The sequence below is a fragment of the Prinia subflava genome, chromosome 12 (genome assembly GCF_021018805.1).
Source record: "Prinia subflava isolate CZ2003 ecotype Zambia chromosome 12, Cam_Psub_1.2, whole genome shotgun sequence".
Lineage (NCBI taxonomy): Eukaryota > Metazoa > Chordata > Aves > Passeriformes > Cisticolidae > Prinia > Prinia subflava.
The window spans coordinates 1,203,044-1,222,869 of record NC_086258.1 but is presented as its reverse complement, the minus strand read 5'-3'; the positions used below and the strand labels follow the sequence as shown (position 1 = coordinate 1,222,869).

Sequence of the window (19,826 nt, the reverse complement as noted above, 5' to 3'; positions counted from 1 at the left end):
CTGGGAGCGTGCCCAGCGCCTCACCCCGCTGTGGCCCACGGGGGAGAAGGCCCAGGGCGGCGCTGGGTCTGTCCCTGCTCCCTGCGGGTGTGGCAGGGGCTGGGCAGGGGTCTCTGCGCTGGCAGCGCAGTTAACGCCGCCGCTCCTTCAGGCGCTGCTTTGCTGCGGGGATCTGCTCCGTGCTGTGCCTGCAGACAGCGGGATATCCCTGCACACGCTTCCCGCGGCTCCTGCTCCCTGCCGCCTCCATCCCCCGGGATGCCCGCGGCTGGGCCGCAGCGGGATCGCACCCGGAGGCGGAGCGGGGTGGAGGTGCCGGGCTGGGATCGGCCTCAGCGCGGGGCAGGGTTCTGGGGCTTTCGGGCTGTCCCTGGCAGCTGATGTCGCTTTTCATCGGCCACATCTGCTGTCGGCTTTCTTATTGTGTTCGCTGAATAGACCAGCACTCCAACAGAACGGATCTCGGGATCAGCATGTTCCCCCGAGCAGGGACAGCGGGAGCTGCCAAGGCCGGACACGGGGGCTGCTCGGCTCCTGTCCTGCCCGGTGGGTGCTAAACACAAAGGAAACACAGGGGTTCTGTGCTGCTGCTTCCAGGGGTTACCCTGATCACAGGTTTGGCATGCTCAGCTGGACATCAAAGGAATTCACTTCCAAAATAAATAAAATCTTCCATCAACATTTCTGTCCCTCCCTCTCCAATTCTTACTGCCCACACTCTTCAGAGCAGAAGAAAGATTTTCGCTGATGTTGCTGGAGCTGGAATTTCAATTTCCAGTGGATGCAACTTCACTTTCCCCAGCCCAGATTCTGCTTTGGCCCACGGGTGTTACCCCAGCAGTGATGCCACCACCTCCAGCACACAAACATCCAACCTAACACTGGTGCCAAACCGATGAGAGACAGCAGCTCTGCGATTTTGGGCAGCTCAGTAACTCCAGGGGCACATCTGGAGGCAGGCAGGGCGCCCCTCCCTGCTGCCACCCAGGTGACAGGGCAGGGATGTGGCTCCCTGATTTCCAGCACCTGCATTTCTGCCACCCCCAGCACCCAGGGCCTTGCTTTGATCTCTTTTTTGCCTCAGCTCTCTCAGCCGCCCATGTGTTCTCCAGCTGGGAATCTTCAGCTTTCTTTGTGACTTTCCCCCTATCACTTTCCCCCTTTCTCACTGTGTGAGGACTTTTATCCCGTTCCCAGCTGCGTTTATCTCTAATGGCACCGATTTTGTCCTTTGTTTTCAAACAACACAGGCACGGCTCGTTGGCTCCACGGGGCTCTGGGATGTGCTGTGGTGCTGGTGGCAGGGAAGCAGCTCCCGGGGATGGCTGGATGCTGCAGGAATGAGCAACAAGTCCTGGCAGTGGTTCCTCCGAGTGCCAGAGCAAACCTGCCCTGCCAGGCAGAGCCAGGGCTCTACTCCCTGTGGATTTTGTAAGGTTTTAGTCACTGGACACCCAGAAACCTCCTGTGCAGCTCTGCCCGTGGAGCCCAGGAGGGTCCCAGCGCCCCTGTGCTCATCACAGCCTCGGAGCAGGAGCCCAGAGCCAAGTTCTGAACCGGGAGCACAACGGGGATCTTTGCGCCCATCCTTGCTCCAGCCTGTGGAGGGCTGGCAGTGACACCTGGGGAACACCAGAAACCCTTTCTGACTCCTCCATGGCTCTTCTGTGCCTGCAGGGGAGGAGGGATCACACACGTCCATCCATCAGCACCTCCACGGGACAGCGTCGGGGCGGAGCTGAAACGCAACGGGATGGGGATTTCTCCTGGGTTTGTCCTGCCCTGGCTGCAGCCAAGCTGGACACCCCAAAGAGCAGGAGGGCAGCAATCCCCCTCTCAGGGTGCTCTGGAGGGGGGGACTGAGGGTCTGGCCCAAATACCATTTTGAAATAGTGTTTGAAAGCACTGCAGTCCTTGGGGAGGGGAGAGGAAGAGAGAAAATAATCATAAAAAGGGAAAAAAGTTGTGAGCAGGGGTGGTGTGGTGGGTTCAGTGGGGACCCAGGCATGAGGCCCTGGGCCAGGCAGGTGCCTGGACCCAGAGCAAAGTGCAGAGCCTGGGAAGGGTCCAGGCAGAAACCACAGGCTTGGACAGGAAACAGCTCCAGCTTCACACTGAGAGGGAAGAATTTATCCCACTGCCCTTGTCCCCTCCCTAAAGGAGCATCCATGAGCAGCAGGGTGTTCCATTTCCCCAGGTTTTTTGGTGCAGTTGAAGCTGAGTTTTCCCAAATTTGACTGCACCCCGGGCTGTTGCTACTCAGGAGTGCACAGAGCTCCTCTCCTTGTGATCCGAACAGCCCTGGATGCCTTCCCCAGGGCCATCCCCGCCCCAAGGGAGCAAATAAAGTCCTTAGTGATGCTCTCCAGTCCTCTGGCACGGGCACCACTCCAACTCCTGTCTCTGTGCGCTGCTTTCTGTGCTCTGCTCCTTACAAGAATGGATTAAATATCCCAATAACACAGTTAGAGGCTACAGCCTCTGCTCGAGCCTGTAACAAACCTCCTTAATACAAGGCTTCAGCACAGGGTTTATAAATGAGGTTTGGAATCAAATTCCTCTTGGCTCCTGAGTGATCTATTGGAAAACCAGCTGCCCTTTGTTTATGTAAGGAACTTCTGGCCCATGGAGGTGTCCTGGAGACAGATTTGATGCTGAATTTTGGGGTTTTGCAGCAGCATGTCAGGGAGGCAGTGCTGGGCTGAGGACAGCTTTAGAGGGTGTTTGTGTCTGCACTGGGACACCTGTGCTGGCACCTGCACCAGTGCCTCAGCACCACTGGGGCCCAGTGCTGCTGCACCTGCTGGGAACAGGGATTGAAACATCCCCCATGCCAGGAGCATCTCTGCATTGCAGAGCTGTCTCTCAGCAGCCCTTCTGTGTGGGATTGGGAGCTCAGACCCCCAGGATTTGGGCCAATTCCTCTGAAGGTGTTGGCACAAATCTGGATATTGGGGCAGCATTTTGCAGACATGCCCTTGATGTTGTCTTTTTAAGCACATGTCTGGATGCTGTTGATAGAACCCAAAATTGAGGATCCACCAGGGCAGAAGTACAAACTGGTCTGCACAGAGGCTGCTTTTGTCCAAAGCCAAAGACATCTGGCTCTGGGTGAGGTGGTCAGGAATGGAGGACTGGGAGGAGTGGGAACAGCTCCTGGGTGGAGTTGGCTCCTTGGTCGATGTGGCAGCCAGTGACACTCCCATGGCACAAGGGAAGGGACAATGCCCAGCTGGATCAGATCCTCAGGATGGGGCAGGGCAAAGCCATGGGTGATCTTTCCTGGGGCAGCTCCTGGACATCAAAGAGAGATGAAAAAGGGGATGAAACCATCAGATCACACCATGGGCAGCACAAGGCACAGGAGACCATCCCCTGAGCCAGGGTGTGGTCCTGGGGAGGGTGATGCCCTCACAAGAGGACAAAGGACACTTTTACCTTTCTCAGCTGCAGCCTGGCAAAGGCTGGGAAGGTCCAGAGGAACATTCCCCATGGCACAATTTGTCTTCCAGGAGTGACAAAGGTGCTGGAGTTCTGCTCAGCTGTGTTTGAAGCTCTGTGTGTTTTTTGGAGAGTCTCCTCTGCTTTGCCAGCCCAGATGTTGAGGGCAGCCCAGATGTTGTTGCATGGGCTGTTCTGCCTCCTGCTGCTGTGGACACCTGTTTGGGAGGAGAATCTCTGTTGTTCCAACTAGTGCAGGCTTCTGCTCCGATGAACATCAGGCTTTATTGACAGAATAAGTAAATATTGACCAGTGGAAAGTTAAAGCCAATATTTACTCTGAGTTTCCCTAAATCCAAGTGTTTACAGAAAGTGAAATTCGAAGTGCTGACCCACAGCTTCCCATTTGTGACACTGCCTGCCCCTCTCCAGGCCAGGGAACAGGCCAAGCTGTTTGTTCCCTGATTCCCAGACATTTCCAAAGAAGGTGCTGTCTGTGGGTCAGCCTTGAGCAAGGTGCTGACCCATACATTAAACAAACTTCTTCCCAGAGGAAACTGCATGTGCAGAAAACTGGGGATTTGGTAATCTCCAGTGTCAGAGTCAGGAATTCGATCAATACATGAGATAATTTCTTGGCAAATAAACTTACGAGGGAGAACAAATAGAAATTCATTCCCCTTGCATGGTTGGAAAGGAAATGTCAAAAATCTCACTGAGTCACAGAAAGGTTTGGGTTGGAATTTAAAGGCCATCAAGTCCAACCCCCCTGCAGTGAGCAGGGACATCTTTAACTGGATCAGGTTGCTCAGAGCCTCCATCCAACCTGGCCTGAAATATTTCCATCAGTGGCCTCACTCCAGCCCAGGGAATCCACAGCTTCCTTCCCACTCCAATTAAAATATTTTATCTGCTCTAATTCTACCTGACCTTCTGGAGGCGGCATCTCCACCTTTTGAAAGTGCCCCACCTTAACCCATCTTGATCCTTCACCTTTCCATTAAATTCCTTAATTCCTTTTGGCTCCCAATATTTTCCTCACAACCCCACCACCCTCCGCCTGCTCCTGTTTGCAATGTTTGGATTTCCATGTGGCAGATGTTCTTTTTAACAGATATTTACAGTCCGAAGGAGTGGGAGTCCAGCTGTGCTGATGGGCACAAACAGAGCCACATTATCACTGCTGCAGCCAGGCATGAAATGTAACCAAGCCTGCAGAGGAATAAATGTTTTGAAGGCAAGGCGAGGCAGCCTGTTCAGTGCTGAGTTCAGGATTTATTATGCAGACAAACACTCATGTTTAGGGCCCCCATTCAGGTTTTTTGGGAGTATGAAAATAGCAAACTGTCAGCAAAATGTTTTGGGGTAAGAATATTGCTCTGGGGGGAGAAAAATTTCCCTTGGTAGTTTAATTACTCACTTTTCTTATGAGTAATTACAATTCAACTAAACTACAATTTCTAGAGCAGAGAGTAAGAAAATACTTGGAGTTCTAGATCCAGCTAACCTGGAGTAATCAGAACCTTACAGCCCTCTTTGGGATCAGAGCCAGGCTCCAGCCCTGTTTGTCAGGAAGGCTGGGTCACAGAGGGAATTTCAATCCATGTTTTATTTCCCTGCTTGGCCAATGTTTTTGCCATTTGAGGGCTCAGCCACAAAGCAAAGTTCAGTGACTTTGGCTGGATGGTGCAAAGCCCTTTGGGGGCTCAGGGTGTTCCTGCCTGGCTCCTGCAGCCCTTTGGGGAGCACCAGGAGCTCTGGACACCCCAGGGAGCTGCCAGAGCTGCTCCCAGCCTGGGAGATGACCTCAGCTCTGGGCTGTGGGGATCCCCCAGCAGCAGGGTGTAAAAGTGACTGCTCCCAGCTGAGCTGGCAGCAGCTACTGGTGCTGCATAGTCAGGGAGCTTTCCCAGGGCCTGGCAGAGGGACAGGGCTTGTCCAGGGCTGGAGGCCACCAGGGACCTGCTGTGGTGCTGACAGGAGGCACCCGGGGCTGTCAGCAGAGGGGATGAGGGACACCAGAGCCCAGAGTCCCCACTGGGGCTTTTCTGAGCCGCTGAGGAGCAGCTCTGTGCCTGCACCCTCGTTAGCAGCAAACTTGGTACTGAGGAACTCCTTGGGGTTTGGTGGAGGGCCAGGCAGGCTCAGCTGCATTATTCAGCCCTGGGACTTTATAACACACACAGGGGGTTTCCACCTGCAAGTACTGAGGTGCTTTTCAAGGCTCCTTCCCAGTCCCTACTCCCAAAGCAGGGCTGAGCCTTTCACTGCAGGATGGAAAATCCCCTGACACACTCGAGTCAAAGCAAAACCAGACAGTTCCTTTTCCAGAACTGTTGCTGCCCAGAATGGCCAATGACCTTAGGAAAGGCTTAGGAAACAAGAAAAAGAAAAAAAATCAAGGTCAGAGTGAATCTTTTTTGGTTCACCCTGTTTCTGGCCAAAGTAAATCAGGGACATCCTGACTTGGAAGTTGAAATAAAAAAAAAATATTCACTTTTTTCAGCTTGTCCTGACCCTGGAGGCCTCACACTGTTACCCCTTCCTTCCTCCCACTTCCCTACCAGGCTTCTCCCACCCTGGCAGAATTCCTGCTGGCATCCACGCTTCTTGGTTTCCCAGAGTGATAGGAAACATCTCCATACTGCTCAGGATTTCAGGACAGGGCTGCACCTGACAGGTGCAGAACATGGGGATGGATGGGAGATTGGGCAGGAATTGTTCCCTGGCAGGGTGGGCAGGCCCTGGCACAGGGTGCCCAGAGCAGCTGTGGCTGCCCCTGGATCCCTGGCAGTGCCCAAGGCCAGGCTGGACATTGGGGCTTAAAGCAGCCTGGGACAGTGGGAGGTGTCCCTGCCATGGCAGGGGTGGCACTGGGTGAGCTTTAAGGTCCCTTCCAACCCAAACCAGTCTGGGATTCTGCAGTTGTGGGATTATTGGACTCTGGGGTTCTCTGTGCTAGGGAGGTGACACTCTTGGGTTTTCTGCCTTCTCTTCCCCTCCTGGGCCATGTGTCCTCCTGAGGAATGACAGGAAGACCTGTGGCAGGTCTACAAGGACACTGCAAGGTTATTGCAGTAAAGGGTCACTCTGGATTTCCTGCTCTTGGCATTTTTATCCATGAGTCCTCATAACTGGCCAGAGCTTCTGATCCTGGCAGAGTTCCCTGGGGATCAGTGCTGGACAAATCCCAGCCCTTGTCTCCTACTCTGGGAACACCAGGAGCCCCACACTAATTTCCCACCCAGGTCACCTCTATTTCAGGAATGGCCTGTTTCCCCTTTGGAGAAGCCTGGGGAAAAGAGTCCTCTAAAAATTTCCAGGAGCCCTCTGAGATTGGTGAGAAGAAAATCTGTTAGAAGAGAGGGGGGTAGAATAGAGGACAGAGTTTGGGCACAGCTCTCCTGGGATGAGAAGCCCTGGCTGGTGGAAACAGAGCCAAAGAGCCCATGCCCCCATCTCCAGGTTATTTTCACCCACACTGAACTCTGTACAAGTCCTTGTTGAACCAGAAGGACAGAGGAGCCCTCAAATTTGTGTAAAAATATTCAGCTGACTGTGTAAAAAGCCGGTTTCCTCCCCAAAGAGCTGCTGGATAGTGATATGTAATTGAGTTCTCAAAAAACAGAGGGGTTGGAGAAAGAAAACAGGGCTGGGGATTCCCTCGTGCTCCTGGGGTGGCTCATCCCTGAAAAATGATGGCTTTTCCCTCTGGATCTGAACTCTGTGGCAGGAATCGACACCAGGATCCAGGCCACAGGGTAAAATCCACGTCCCTCAGTCCTGCACATCTCTGCCCCAGGAAGGCACTGGATCAAATGTTCAACAGTACCAAGAAAAAAAGTCAGAAATGACCCCACCCTGTTCCAGTGGGCTGTTTTTGTGAAGTAAAAAAAGATTGCTTTTTGCATAAAATAAACATGATCTTGCCTTCTCCTCCCCTCAGGAACAGATTTCACTTGGAGTAAAGAACAGAAATAGAACCAGGAAAAACTTTGTGTGGCAACAAACCAGCCTGGTGTTAATGATGCTCCCCCTGGGGCTGCTCTGAAAATTCTCCCCCGGCTGCATCACTGAGTTAAGAAAAAGTTGCATTAACTCAGTATTTTTCTTTTGGCAAACTATTTCTGGAATGTTTCCTGTTCCAACAGATTACATCAAGTGACTCCAGGGGTTTTTGTAGAGTCTCAAAGGCTCAGCTGGAAAAGACCCTTTAGATCATTCAGGCCAGAGTGAAGCTTCTCCTAAAGGGGTTTGGGGCAGGCTCAGCTCTGCCCATCTTTGTTTTCTACCTGGCTCAGTCCTACCCAACCCATTTCCTGCTGGAAAAATCCACCATTTCTGGGATTTTTCTGCTTTTCATCTATTCCCTTCCAGAAGTTTCTGGCCCATCCCATCCCATCCCATCCCATCCCATCCCATCCCATCCCATCCCATCCCATCCCATCCCATCCCATCCCATCCCATCCCATCCCATCCCATCCCATCCCATCCCATCCCATCCCATCCCATCCCATCCCATCCCATCCCATCCCATCCCATCCCATCCCATCCCATCCCATCCCATCCCATCCCATCCCATCCCATCCCATCCCATCCCATCCCATCCCATCCCATCCCATCCCATCCCATCCCATCCCATCCCATCCCATCCCATCCCATCCCATCCCATCCCATCCCATCCCATCCCATCCCTGTCACTGCTCAGCTGCTGCCTTATCTTCTTTTATATGTAAATAAATATATTTATATATGTATATACTTATATAAATATATTGAAATATAAAATATGAAAAAATAAAAGTATGAATGGAAACAAATAAACAAATAAATGTTTGTCTTTATAGTTCAGAATCTGTAAAACCAGGAGCTGACAAGGAAACAAACATCAGCAGAGCCATGGTACCAGTGGCAGTTTCCTGGAGGACAGTGGAGGAACACCACACTGGTGTTTTTAGACACCCCAGCAGCTTTTTGGGGTAAATCCTTGGCACCACTGGTCAAAGCTGGCAAAGAAAAGTGCAGCTATTTGTGAACTTTACTGATATTGGACATTTTCTAATGTCAAAACAGCTTTGATACAATTCACTGGAGATCTAAAGACAGAGAATAAACCCTGGAGGTGATTTCCAAGCACCTCCCCACCCTTCTGCCTCCTCCATCCCATTCCTATGAGCCATAAGGAGATGCCAAGGCAGAAATCAGGGCAAGGCCCACCAAGAAATTGGGTTCCTGATGGATTTTTCAGACTGGGGGTGCTGAAAATCCCAGTTCAAGGACAGTCCCATTGGAGGACCTGAGTTCTACACTTGAGTACATGAAGCAAGGGGAATTTGGCTGCTTTTGGACTGAAGAGCTGATCCTGACATACAAAGTGCAGCTATTCTGTGCAAGATCAAAACCCACAAGTGAAGAGGAGCCAGGGCAGCAGGTCCAGCTGGGTAAAATTGGTCTGAATTAGAAAGAAAAAATGCAGCCATTGTTTTGGTACAACGATCTGCCAAAATTTCCTGAAGACCATGTAAATACATCCCTAGACCACAAATATTTGTAATCTATAAAAAGCATCTGTCAGACAAGCTCCAGCTTTAATGCAGCCCAAATATGGTCTGTGACGTCAATCCCAATCTATTTCTTTCTGAAAAATGTAAAATGCAGCAGTTGTTGAGGCTCTTTTAGCAAATATCAGAGGGAGAATTCAAGGAGATCTTGAAAACCTTAATGAAGAAGTGTTCCTTTAAATGCCTGAGAGAGGAAACCCTGCAGAAGCAGAAACATAACAAATATTCCCAAAATTCAATACAATGCAGAGGTGCCTTCAGCACTCAGCAAAGGTTTGGAAATCCTCCCCCAAAATCAGAATGTTGGATGGGATTTGCTGTGACAACTCCACATTCCTACGGAAAAAATCAAAATGTATAAAATATTTAATGGCAAAAACAGCTGAGTGGAAAACATTGGGATAATGGTCATGGGAACAAGGGTTGCAGAACTCCTCTGTCATGGGATTGCAGCTCCCAAGGCTCATCCTGGGCTCAGTGGGGCCCACATCGTGCCTGGTGTGTCCAGAACAGCAGAGAAGGATCCAGCTTGCCTGAGGAGGATCCAGCTTTGCCAAGGACGAGCCAACTTTCCCAACTGGAGTCGCCCCAGGGGCTGTGTCCTCAGCCCCACTGCCCAGCTGTGCCCAGCTGTGCCCAGGGGAGTGACAGGGGCTGTGAGAGCCCTGGCTCTGATCCCTGGTGGAAACAACCCCGCCTGCCCTTGGCCATGTCCCGGGATGAGCAGTGTGGGAGGAGATGCGAACAGAACCGAATTCCCACTTCCCTCGTGCCCCAGGAATGCCGGTGTGTGGGGTAAATGTGCCAGGCAGGACAGGGGGTGCAGGGCTTGAACAGCCCCTGCTGAGCTGCAGCGCTTCCCCTCCGTGCACACGCGTTGTCACTCTAATGGCAGCATCATGTATTTTGATTTCTACTGGCTAATTGCTTCTTAACATTGTTATTCACAGAGAGTTTCTCTGCTTTGTTCTCATTTCAATGAAACTGAGACAATAAAATGTCAAGAAATACCAAAACAAAAGCAAACCTCCTGTAAATGAAGCATTTAGGTGGCATAGCTGACAGAAAAAAGATGGGGAATGTGCCATTATGGATTTAGTGTTGCTGTGAAATCACCTTCATTTCAAGTTGTAGTTTCTGTACTGTTTTCTGTTTGTTTGATTAATATTTTACAAATTCTGACAGAAAATGCATCCTGTAAAGTACAAAAAATAACATCCCTGGTAATAAACAGCCAACTGAGGCTTCTCTTCCCTGCTTTTACTGCAACTGAATAAAACAGCACTGACTAAACATCAAGAGTGTTTTTTTTACACAGGAAAGTTGGATTTATATATGGAAGAGAGTTATTTCTAAAAACAATCCTTGGTTTTATTCATAAAGGCTTGGGCAGAGAATGGAAAATAGATTTAAATGATCAGATCTTTCCCCTGCCTTGCTTTGAATGGCTGGAAACCTGGGACAGTGTCAACGTGCTATAAACAAAACCATGCTCTGTTTATCCTTCCTGTGCTCATAAAACAGAAATAGGGATTGCAAACAAATCTTACAGCCAGCACAGCTCCAAGCTGCTCTTGGTGGCTTCAGGGATTTGGGGTTCCCTGAGTCACAGAAATTGCTGCTTCCTCCCCTCATGGGGAGTCCCAAGTCAGGGGCATCAAGTGGAAATGCAGCTGCAGAGAGACCCTGATACAAATTCTCATCTCTCCCCCGATCAGGAATCACAGTGTCTATGCCAAATAATAGCCCTAATTATAATTAGATTCAAACTGAACTCCTAAATCAGCCTGAGATTCTATTTAACAGTAATCTACTATAATGCAATGGTTAATCATATCTAACCTTAATACCAGCCTAATCCTTCAAATTATTTCAAATTTAATTCCAGCCCAAAGGCAATTATCTCTTGAAATTTAAAATCTAAGTCCTTGAGTTTAATCATCCCCACAGATATAACCCTAAAACTTATCTAAACCTACAGATACAAAGAAAAACCTAATTGTATATTTTAACCTCCAAAGTAACCCATTTCTAATTAAAGCTCAGTCCTAAACTCGTCGTTATCCTAACCAAGATTAACTCCAACTGTAATCCCCCATCCTGATCTGCAATTCTCTAAATAAAAGGAAAATAGCAAAGGAGAAATCCCTTTTTTTTCCAGCTGGATGTTGCACACAGACAAGGGAAAGATGTGGAGAGCTTCACGTTGGCTTTGGGGCCCAAAATTCTCGTGCCCACCTCGTGCCAGGGAGGGGAGGTGGAGGGGGACTTCCCACAGGCTGTGGGACCCAGGCCAGTGCTGGAGTTGCAGAAATATCTTTTGTTGGCAACATGGATCTGTTTTTGGAGCTTTTTATAGCTCCTGCAGCTGTGGCTGCTGGAGGGCTCGTTAGCCCCAGCGGTGGTTAATTAGCAGTGGGCCTTGGCCAATCTCTGCTCAGTCCAAAGCCACCAGCGGAGCCTCTGCCGTGCCCAAGGGTCCCTCCCGTGCCTCCCTCCCTGCCCTCACCCTGCCAGGCCTCCCGAGGGGGCTCTCAGAGGGATGAGAGCACACCCCAGCAGGGAATGCACAGCCAGGTTTCCAGCCTTTGGAAAGCAGTGAAATTCCATTTGGGATGGGGATTTTCTTTCAGTTTTGAAGGAGGTAAATTCTAGCCTGCCTGGCTCTCTTCACTTTCCAGAACTACAACCCACATGATCCAAATGTTGGGATCATCACCCTCAGCACATCTTTGGGGTCATTCCTGGGGCCTTTCAAGTGCATGAATGTGTCACCTTTTGATAAAACTTCATTTTTCCTCTCTCCTGCCTCCCCAGCAGCCTGGGCATGTGGATGTTGGCAGGGAAGCCCCAGGAGCTGGGCTGGGTTAGGTGGGTCCTGCTGCTCTTCATCCTCCCCCAGAGCTGCTGGGGATGTGACTACAAAGAGAAAAATTGGAGCTGTCATTTGCTAGTGACCTGATTTTTTTGAGAGGGATAAAAAAAAAGATGACTTTCTACAATTAGTTGAAATAATTTTTTTAGCTGCAGGTATAATTTATTTGGCTTGCTCTCATTTCTCATAAAGAAAGGAGGATATAGAATATTTCCCTGCAGGCATTCTAGGGTTTTATTTAATGCAGTGATTATAAAACCACAGAATCACAGACTGGTTTGGGTTGGAAGGGACCTTAAAGCTCATCCAGTGCCATGGGCAGGGACACCTTTCCCTAGACCAGGCTGCTCCAAGCCTTGGCCTTGGCCACTTTTGAAGATACAAAAAAGAGAAGAAACTGAGCAAAAATTTGTTTGTTTCACAGGCTGAACCTCCAGATTAAAGAGTGGAGCTCCCAGGGCTGCTGGTATCCACTATGCCAATCATGATGTGACTGAAACCCATGACACATTCACCCACATCACAAATTTGCCTTTAGCAGGGTGTTCTCTCTTCAGGGAACAGATCCTGGGGTTTTATTTCCTTTCCCATTTCCGTGTTTTCAGATCGTTGCTTATGTTTTATTTTTCTGTGAAAGGCTCTTTCTCCATTATAACAATATTTCTATTTAGCAAAAATTAGGGATCTTATGTAATTCTGTGACTTCTGGAGCTAAAGGTCAAACATTGCAGGAAAACATAAGCCTTGGCAGCAGCTTTTGCTTGTTGAAGCTTTCCAGCTTCCAGCATTTTGAATACTTCCGTAACAAATGAATCTAAATCGGAAAAGCTGGTCCAAGTCCATTTGCTCTTTTTTGTGTTTCTGTCCCTCCTCTGGAATTGCTCAAAGCTCTTCCTGTCCCTTGTGACTCCTGGAGTGCTGTGTCCAGCTCTGGGGTCCCCAACATAGGAAGGACATGGAGCTGTTGGAACAAGTCCAGAGGAGATCATGGAGATGATCAGAGGGATGGAGGTCTCCTCCAGGAGGAAAGACTGAGGGAGTTGGGATTGTTCAGCCTGGAGAAGAGAGGGCTTGGGGAAAGCCTGAAGACCCTTCCAAGACCTAAATGGGCTCCGGGAGAGCTGGAGAGGGACTTTGGACAGGGGATGGAGGGACAGGATATGGGGGTAGGGTTAGATGGGATATTGGGCAGGAATTGTTCCCTGGGAGGGTGAGCAGGCCCTGGCACAGGGTGCCCAGAGAAGCTCTGGCTGCCCCTGGATTCCTGGAAGTGTCCAAGGCTTTGGACAGGGCTTGGAGCAGCCTGGGACAGTGGAAGCTGTTCCTGCCAGTAGGCCAAGACAGGTGATTCTCCAGGTGGGGACACACTCAGAACCCTGGGATCTGGGCTCCTTCTTGTGCTGGGCTCCCTGGGAACCTTCTTGCTCTGCCCTGTGACCCACCACAGTGCCAGCCAGGGGCCACCACATTCACATCCCTCACTGCCATGAACTTCCAGCTGAATGGGGGGAAAGGGGATGTTCAGTGCCACCATTTTCATGGATGTATTCTGCAGTTTCTTCCTCCTCCTGGCTCCCTCCTCATCATTCCACGGGGACACTTCCCACCCTTCATGTCCTGCAGGATGGCAACATTCTCCTGCAAAGCCAAGTGTAATGAATCATAGGAGAAATTCCCTCCCAATGACATCCAGAGGGACCACAGCTATCCCAAGGCATTCCAGGGAGATGGAAGCACTGTCCCAGAGCAGCCAGGTGTGCCCAGGCACGGCTGGGACACGCGGCCCCACAGGGGAGGCTGAGCTGCAGCAGGATGGACACACTGCTCCATCTCCCCTGTGCCTGGGGCTGTTCCATCTCCTGCCTGGACAGAGGCTGCTCCCTGTGCTGGGATTGATGGGACAGGGAGCCCAGTGCTGCAGGGAGGGGCAGGGCTGCCCCCAGTGCAGGGAACAAAGCTGGTCTTGTGGGTGCCCAAAAGCAGCAGCTGAAATGTCACCTGACACTGATCCAGCTTGTCACTGATCGTATGCTTGGGCTCCCCCAGAGCCCCCAGGTGCCCTCCCAGTGACCTGTCTGCAGCTGTTGGGTGCATTCCTGGTGTCTGGATGGGGATTCCTCCAACCATGGACATGGGGAAGGGTCTGCTGGTGGAACTGGAGCAGGGCCCTGCTGCTCCTGTCAGAGCTGATGGAAAGCTGCTGCCTTCTGCAGCTTCCACAGCAGCTGCTCCCTCAGCTGCAGAGGGAGGGAGAGGGGAAGAAAAATGACCAAAAAAATAGAGGTGAAGGGGACAGGAGAGGGTTCAGCCAAATGCCAGGAGCAGGAGCTGCTGAAGATGCTGTGGGATCCCAGGAGTGGGAGCTTTGAAGTTCAGAGGAGGTGGAAGTGACCTGGTTCCGAAATGAAAGAGAAAATGAAATGGGATGTGTGGGTGGTCTGGAAGGTGATTTAGTAATAGCCCAGTGCTGTTTGAACACTGAAATTCTGGAGTGTATCCACCACATTTGGACAATGGGCCACTGTCACAGCACTGCAAACACAGCTCTGGGCAGATGCTCCAGGGGCTCACAGCACCTCTGAAGGACCAGCCCTGGGAAGGACCTCTGCAGGGCTCCAGTCCAGCTCCAACGCTGCAACATTGCACAGACCCTTCCCTGGCCAAGCCTCAGGAACAGCCACCTCTCAGCTGACATCTGAGTCCTGGTCCTGCTGGTCCAGAGGTGCTGCACATTCTGTGGCACCAGGCCTGGCCACCCATGCCCGGCTCTGCCACTTCCTTGGCCTGCAGGATACACCTGGCAGTTTCTTTCCCACACTTTATATTGTTTTTGCCACTGCCCAGCAGCCTGGAAAAGAGCTGGAAGCCTTATGGCATTTTCTTGCTAAGGAATTCTTGGCCAGTGACATCCTCCCCCTGCTGCCCAGCACAATGTGGGGAAGGGAGGCAGGTGCTGCTTCAGCCTGAAGAGCTGAGCAACAGGAAACTCCCACAGGGCTTTCCAGGATGTAATGCCAGGAAATGGGGCTGCCAGGCACCTGACTCCTGCCTCCCAGCAGTCAGATCACCCAAAACTGGCTCCCTCACTGCCCCTGGGCTCCTGCATCCCTCCCTTGGCTCCTTGCAGCCTCTTTTCACCCACCTCCCCCTTCCCTAACAAGATTCCTGTGAGCTGCTCTGGTGGCCACAAACTTCTAGGATGTCTCATTGCTTGGTTCCCTATGCTCAGGGGAAGGGGTCAGCATTGCCCAGGGATAATTGGAAAAGATATGGGGCTGCTTTTCCCTGCTCCCACTGCGCCCTGCACAGCCTCAGGCATTATCTTCATGTGGATGCCTCTCACAGCCACCTTCAGATTAGGTGGATCTTTCTCTGAAGAAACCTGAGCTTCTTGGAGCATCCTATTGTTGTCATGGCAGGAATTAAGGATTTCCAAAAGGCTTCAGAAAACCGAATCACTGAATTTTGACTTCAGGGTGGACACTTGTGCTGCACATTCTCTTTTGTGGTTGCCTCAGGTACCTGCTGCAGCTCACACACCCCTTCTTGCCACACACAGATGCTCATCACTGGGAAAGCTTTGGGTTTGTTCAGTGAAACACTTTTGCTTTTGGTTTTCTTGCTCCATGTCACTGAGTGATTCTCAGCCCATCCTGTGTTGTGAAACCTCTGCTCCTGCTGTGTTTGTTTCTCCTGTGATGCTCCTCTCCCCCGGCATCCCAACAGTGCCCAGGGAGTGGTGGGGAAGTGCAGGTGCACAGCCCACTCCTTCCAGCCTGGAAAATCTGGACGTTTTTAGCTCAGCCTTAGCTGTGATCTGGGAATGTGGGGCAAGAGGTGAACTGCAGGGGAGGGAATGAATCACAAATCCCAAAACTGCCTGTTGTCTGCAGAGAAAGATGAGACTTTTCCAGCTGATCTGGTTCTGTGAGGACACTGCTCAGGAGTCACAGACCAAGAACATGAAGGGGAAAAACCCTGCAGGTGCTGCAGGGCTCTTTGGCAGCTATTTTCTTAGGTAGTGCTCGTAAATCTTTTCCCTTCTCCAGTTGATGCTCAAGCTGAGTCAGCCCCAAAGCTGCACTTGCTGTTCAGTGCAGATTCACCTCCCCACACATGCTGTGGTGGGTCTTGGGCATAACCCAGTGACCCATGCAGGATTTTACAACCTTTGAATCAGAGCCTCAATTCCTAAATGCTTCTGGGAACTCAAATCTAGGTGTTGCCTCAATTCCCCCTCAAAGCATAGCTCTCAGGGGATCAGAAATGTGGCCCCGGTGCTCCTGGCTGGCAATGCTCTGTCACATCTGCTGATCTGTCTGTCCTTGGTCCTCATTTGGACCATTCCTTGCCTTACTTTCCCTGTCGTCCCTGGCTTACTTTCCCTGGATCACTCCCTGCCTTTCCATCCTTGTCTTCCCCTGGATCACTCCCTGCCTTTCCTTCCCTGTCCTCCCCTGGATCACTCCCTGGCTTTCCTTCCCTGTCCTCCCCTGGATCACTCCCTGCCTTTCCTTCCCTGTCCTCCCCTGGATCACTCCCTGCCTTTCCTTCCCTGTCCTCCCCTGGATCACTCCCTGCCTTTCCTTCCCTGTCCTCCCCTGGATCACTCCTGCCTCACCTTCCCCGAGCTCAGGGTCTTTACTGCCAAACTGCCCACCTGGGTCTGTCCAGGTGAGAAATACCTGGTGTTCTCCTGACCTAAATCTCCAGCCCATGGAGCCATGGTGGATGCCAGCTGAGTGCCATTTGCCCCTGCATCACCTTGTGCATGCAAATCTGGTCCTTGCCTTTGATTTCCAGACACATGGATGAGTATTTCTGCCTGAAGTTTAATGTAGTAAATGTTCCTGATCTTTGCATTCAACACCAATGCCTTCCCGTGTCAAGGAGACCCTGTTTGTACTCCAGGTAGGGAATGTGTAAAAGCAGCACTTTCTAGTATGAGTGACTACCCTGGTGTTTGATTAATTCTCTATTTCTGAAGCTCTGATGACACTGATGGTTGGAAGTCCCAGAGGAGAGCTGTGGTACAGGAGAAAATAGAAGCGGCAGAACAGAGCGTAGCTTAAATTAGTGTGATCAGAAGGAAGGGACTAAAAACCAGGTGTTGGAATCAGAATATATCAATGCTCTGTCACCTTGCAGGAAGGACATGTCCTTGTCCCATAGTGAAAAGGCAAAAGACAGTGACCGGCAGCACAGGAGGAATTGTGCCTGAAGCCCCCCAGCAACACTTCCATGAGAACATCTTCCCACAAGTTCAGGGGCCCAAGAACATCAAATCCAACAGTGCATGACACAGCTGGACCTGTGGACCATGACAGGGAAAAGTGTTACTGGAATCAGGAATGGCTCCAGTGCAGAAGAGATTCTGGACAACATCCAGGACTGGACGAGGTTCAGGGCTGGACTCAGGGCTATAATGAGGATAAAATTCACCTTGGGGCACAGGCTCAGGATACACAATGTGTGCACTCAGCAGAGCTGAGCCCCAGCCCAGGGAAAGGCTGCAGCCTCCCAGGCTGTGCTGGCGGGCGCCAGCTGAGCCTCTGCCCCGGGGCTGCAAAAGGGGTGAAATGGAGCCAAGGCTGCATTTTGGCATCTGCTGCCTGGGGCCAGGGGGCTGAATCTGCCATTAATGTTCCATGAAATATAAAACAAGAGTCGAGGTAGTCTCTGGACTTCATTAACACTTTGAAAAGCCAAGGGGAATATCACATTTGACTGCAGGGCCAGCACAAGCCAGCAGAGAATCTAACATTTCAGTTCCCACTCTGAAAAGCCCAACAGCTTTGTTTCAGTTCTGACTGCCCATTCCAAAATCAACGGAGACAACCAGTTACTGTGAAAAAGAGGGTATTGCCAATGAAACCAACTGAAAAGGTTCATTCTGTTCTCTTCAGGGATATTGACCCTCTTTTGTTTATGCTCAGTCTATGAATTTCATGGCAGAAAAGGAACTCCTTGAAACTGATCCTTTAACTTCTCAAAGCTCCACATTCACATGTGGTCTCAGCCTTGGGAAGGACATGGGATGGATCCTGAGCTGATGTGTTAATAACAAAATAATTCACCTCTTTCCCCCAGCAGCTGCACAGTCACAGCCAACTGTGTCTTAATCAGGACATTCCTGGAAAAATTTCCCAGGAAAATTCCCCCTGCAAACACAACCAGACTCACTCCTGGAACGTGTTTTTCTTCCAGAGTAAATGTGCCACCCCCTGGCAGCACTGGGAGCACTGGGATGGACACCCCTGTGATGTGTGGGGTCTCCTGCAAGCCCCCAAGCACAGCCAGCAGCCCGTGTGTGCTCGAGGCTGGGGAAGCCTTCCTGTGCTACAGCTGGGCTGGGCTGTGTCCCTGCAGATTGGCTGCAGTCCCTGCTGCTCCCACCGCAGGCCAGGGGGAAGGAGAGAAACAAGGGAAAATAAAAGCACACATACACCTTAAGCAGCTCTGCCTTCCTGAGAGAGGAAACACAAGGCTCATTGAGAGAGGATGCAAATTTCAGGCTCCTTAATCATTCTCTGGGTTCATTGTTCAGGTGCGATTCTGGTGATGAACTGGGGAATTACAGCCGTGGGTGTGCTGGAAACCCGACTGGAGACTGGGACTCATAATTCCCCTCCAGTGCCCACAAACTCTTGAAACGCTTTGGTTACAGCAGCTGCGAAAACAAAACAAACAAAACAAAACAAAACGCACTTCACCTCCATACTTGAGCGGAAGCAGCAAAATTCCCTGGCAATGGGAGATCCTTTTGTGAAACGGGGTCTACAGAGAAGCAAACGGCCCGACTGTGGAGGAAAGCTGTGGGAAGGTTTAGTTTGGACTCATCTTCAGCCTGACTCTTGGACTCGAAGAAAAAGTATTCTCTGCAGATTTGCTGGATGTTTTCCAGGGGGCCCGATGCAGCTCTGCCGGAGCTCTGCTCTTGCAGCAGAGCCGGGTGCTGCCCTCTCACGGCCCCGGGGCTGACCCGGCGCAGGGAGGCCGCAGCGCACTGCAGCCTTTCCACCACCGCCTTTGATGCTGGCTCTGATGCTCTGGACCTCCGGGACTGTGGATAACCTGAGAGGCGCTGCCCAGAGGGGACAGGACTTCTGGAGCTGGGCAGTGGGGCGAGGCTTTCCCTCCACCTGCCTGCCCTGGGAGAACTGATGAGAGGAGTGGTGTAGGACTAATAGGGGACTGATGCCTCCTGGTGGTCCCAGGCAACTCCACCGGCAGTGTGGGAAAGCTCTGTGCACCTTCCACAGCCAGCAAAGGCTCCTGGTGCTGGGATGCCTGGGGAAATCCCAGTGGGAACTTGGAAGATGAACGGGTCACCAACTGGGAATGCTCAGAAAGGAGGAGTCCAAGCAAAGAAGCAGGAGGCAAAGGCTGGGAAGGGGGGAAAGGAAATGGGAAAGGCAGAGCTGGTTCAGGACTATGAACTGGCTGGACAGGACCAACAGGAGTGGTGGGGACAGCTTGGGGCACCACAGTGTAAGAACTAAAGCTGTTAGAAAGTGTTCAGAAGAGGGACACGGGGATAGGGAGGGATCTCAAGGGGAAGCCATTGAGGAGCTGCTGAGGGCCTTGGGATTGTCCAGCTGGAGCAGCCTGAGGGCAGAGCTCCCCGGGGGCTGCAGCTCCTCCTGAGGGGCAGCTCCCATCTCTGCTCTGGGACAGGGACAGCACCCAGGGCACGGCTGGAGCTGGGCCAGGGCAGGCTCAGGCTGCAGAGCAGGGAAAGGTTCTTCCCCCAGAGGTGCTGGCACTGCCCAGGCTCCCCAGGGAATGGGCACGGCCCCGAGGCTGCCACAGCTCCAGGAGCCTTTGGACAGCGCTGCCAGGGATGCCCAGGGTGGGGTTGGTGGGGGATCTGTGCAGGGACAGGGGCTGGACTCAGGATCCTTGTGGGTCCCTCAAGCTCAGGAGATTCCATGATTCTCTTGGTTAAC

At 51.5% G+C, this 19,826-nt stretch overlaps 1 long non-coding RNA gene across 1 annotated transcript; it reads right to left on the bottom strand.

Annotated features, from left to right (window-relative positions):
* Positions 1-2,535: 2,535 nt before the first annotated feature.
* Positions 2,536-19,127, bottom strand: LOC134557177 (uncharacterized). The gene is made up of 3 exons (XR_010082003.1): positions 18,591-19,127; positions 3,439-3,659; positions 2,536-3,294 (listed from the first exon to the last, which is right to left on the bottom strand). It is a non-coding gene; the product is annotated as an uncharacterized LOC134557177 (long non-coding RNA).
* Between the last annotated feature and the right edge of the window lie 699 nt (positions 19,128-19,826).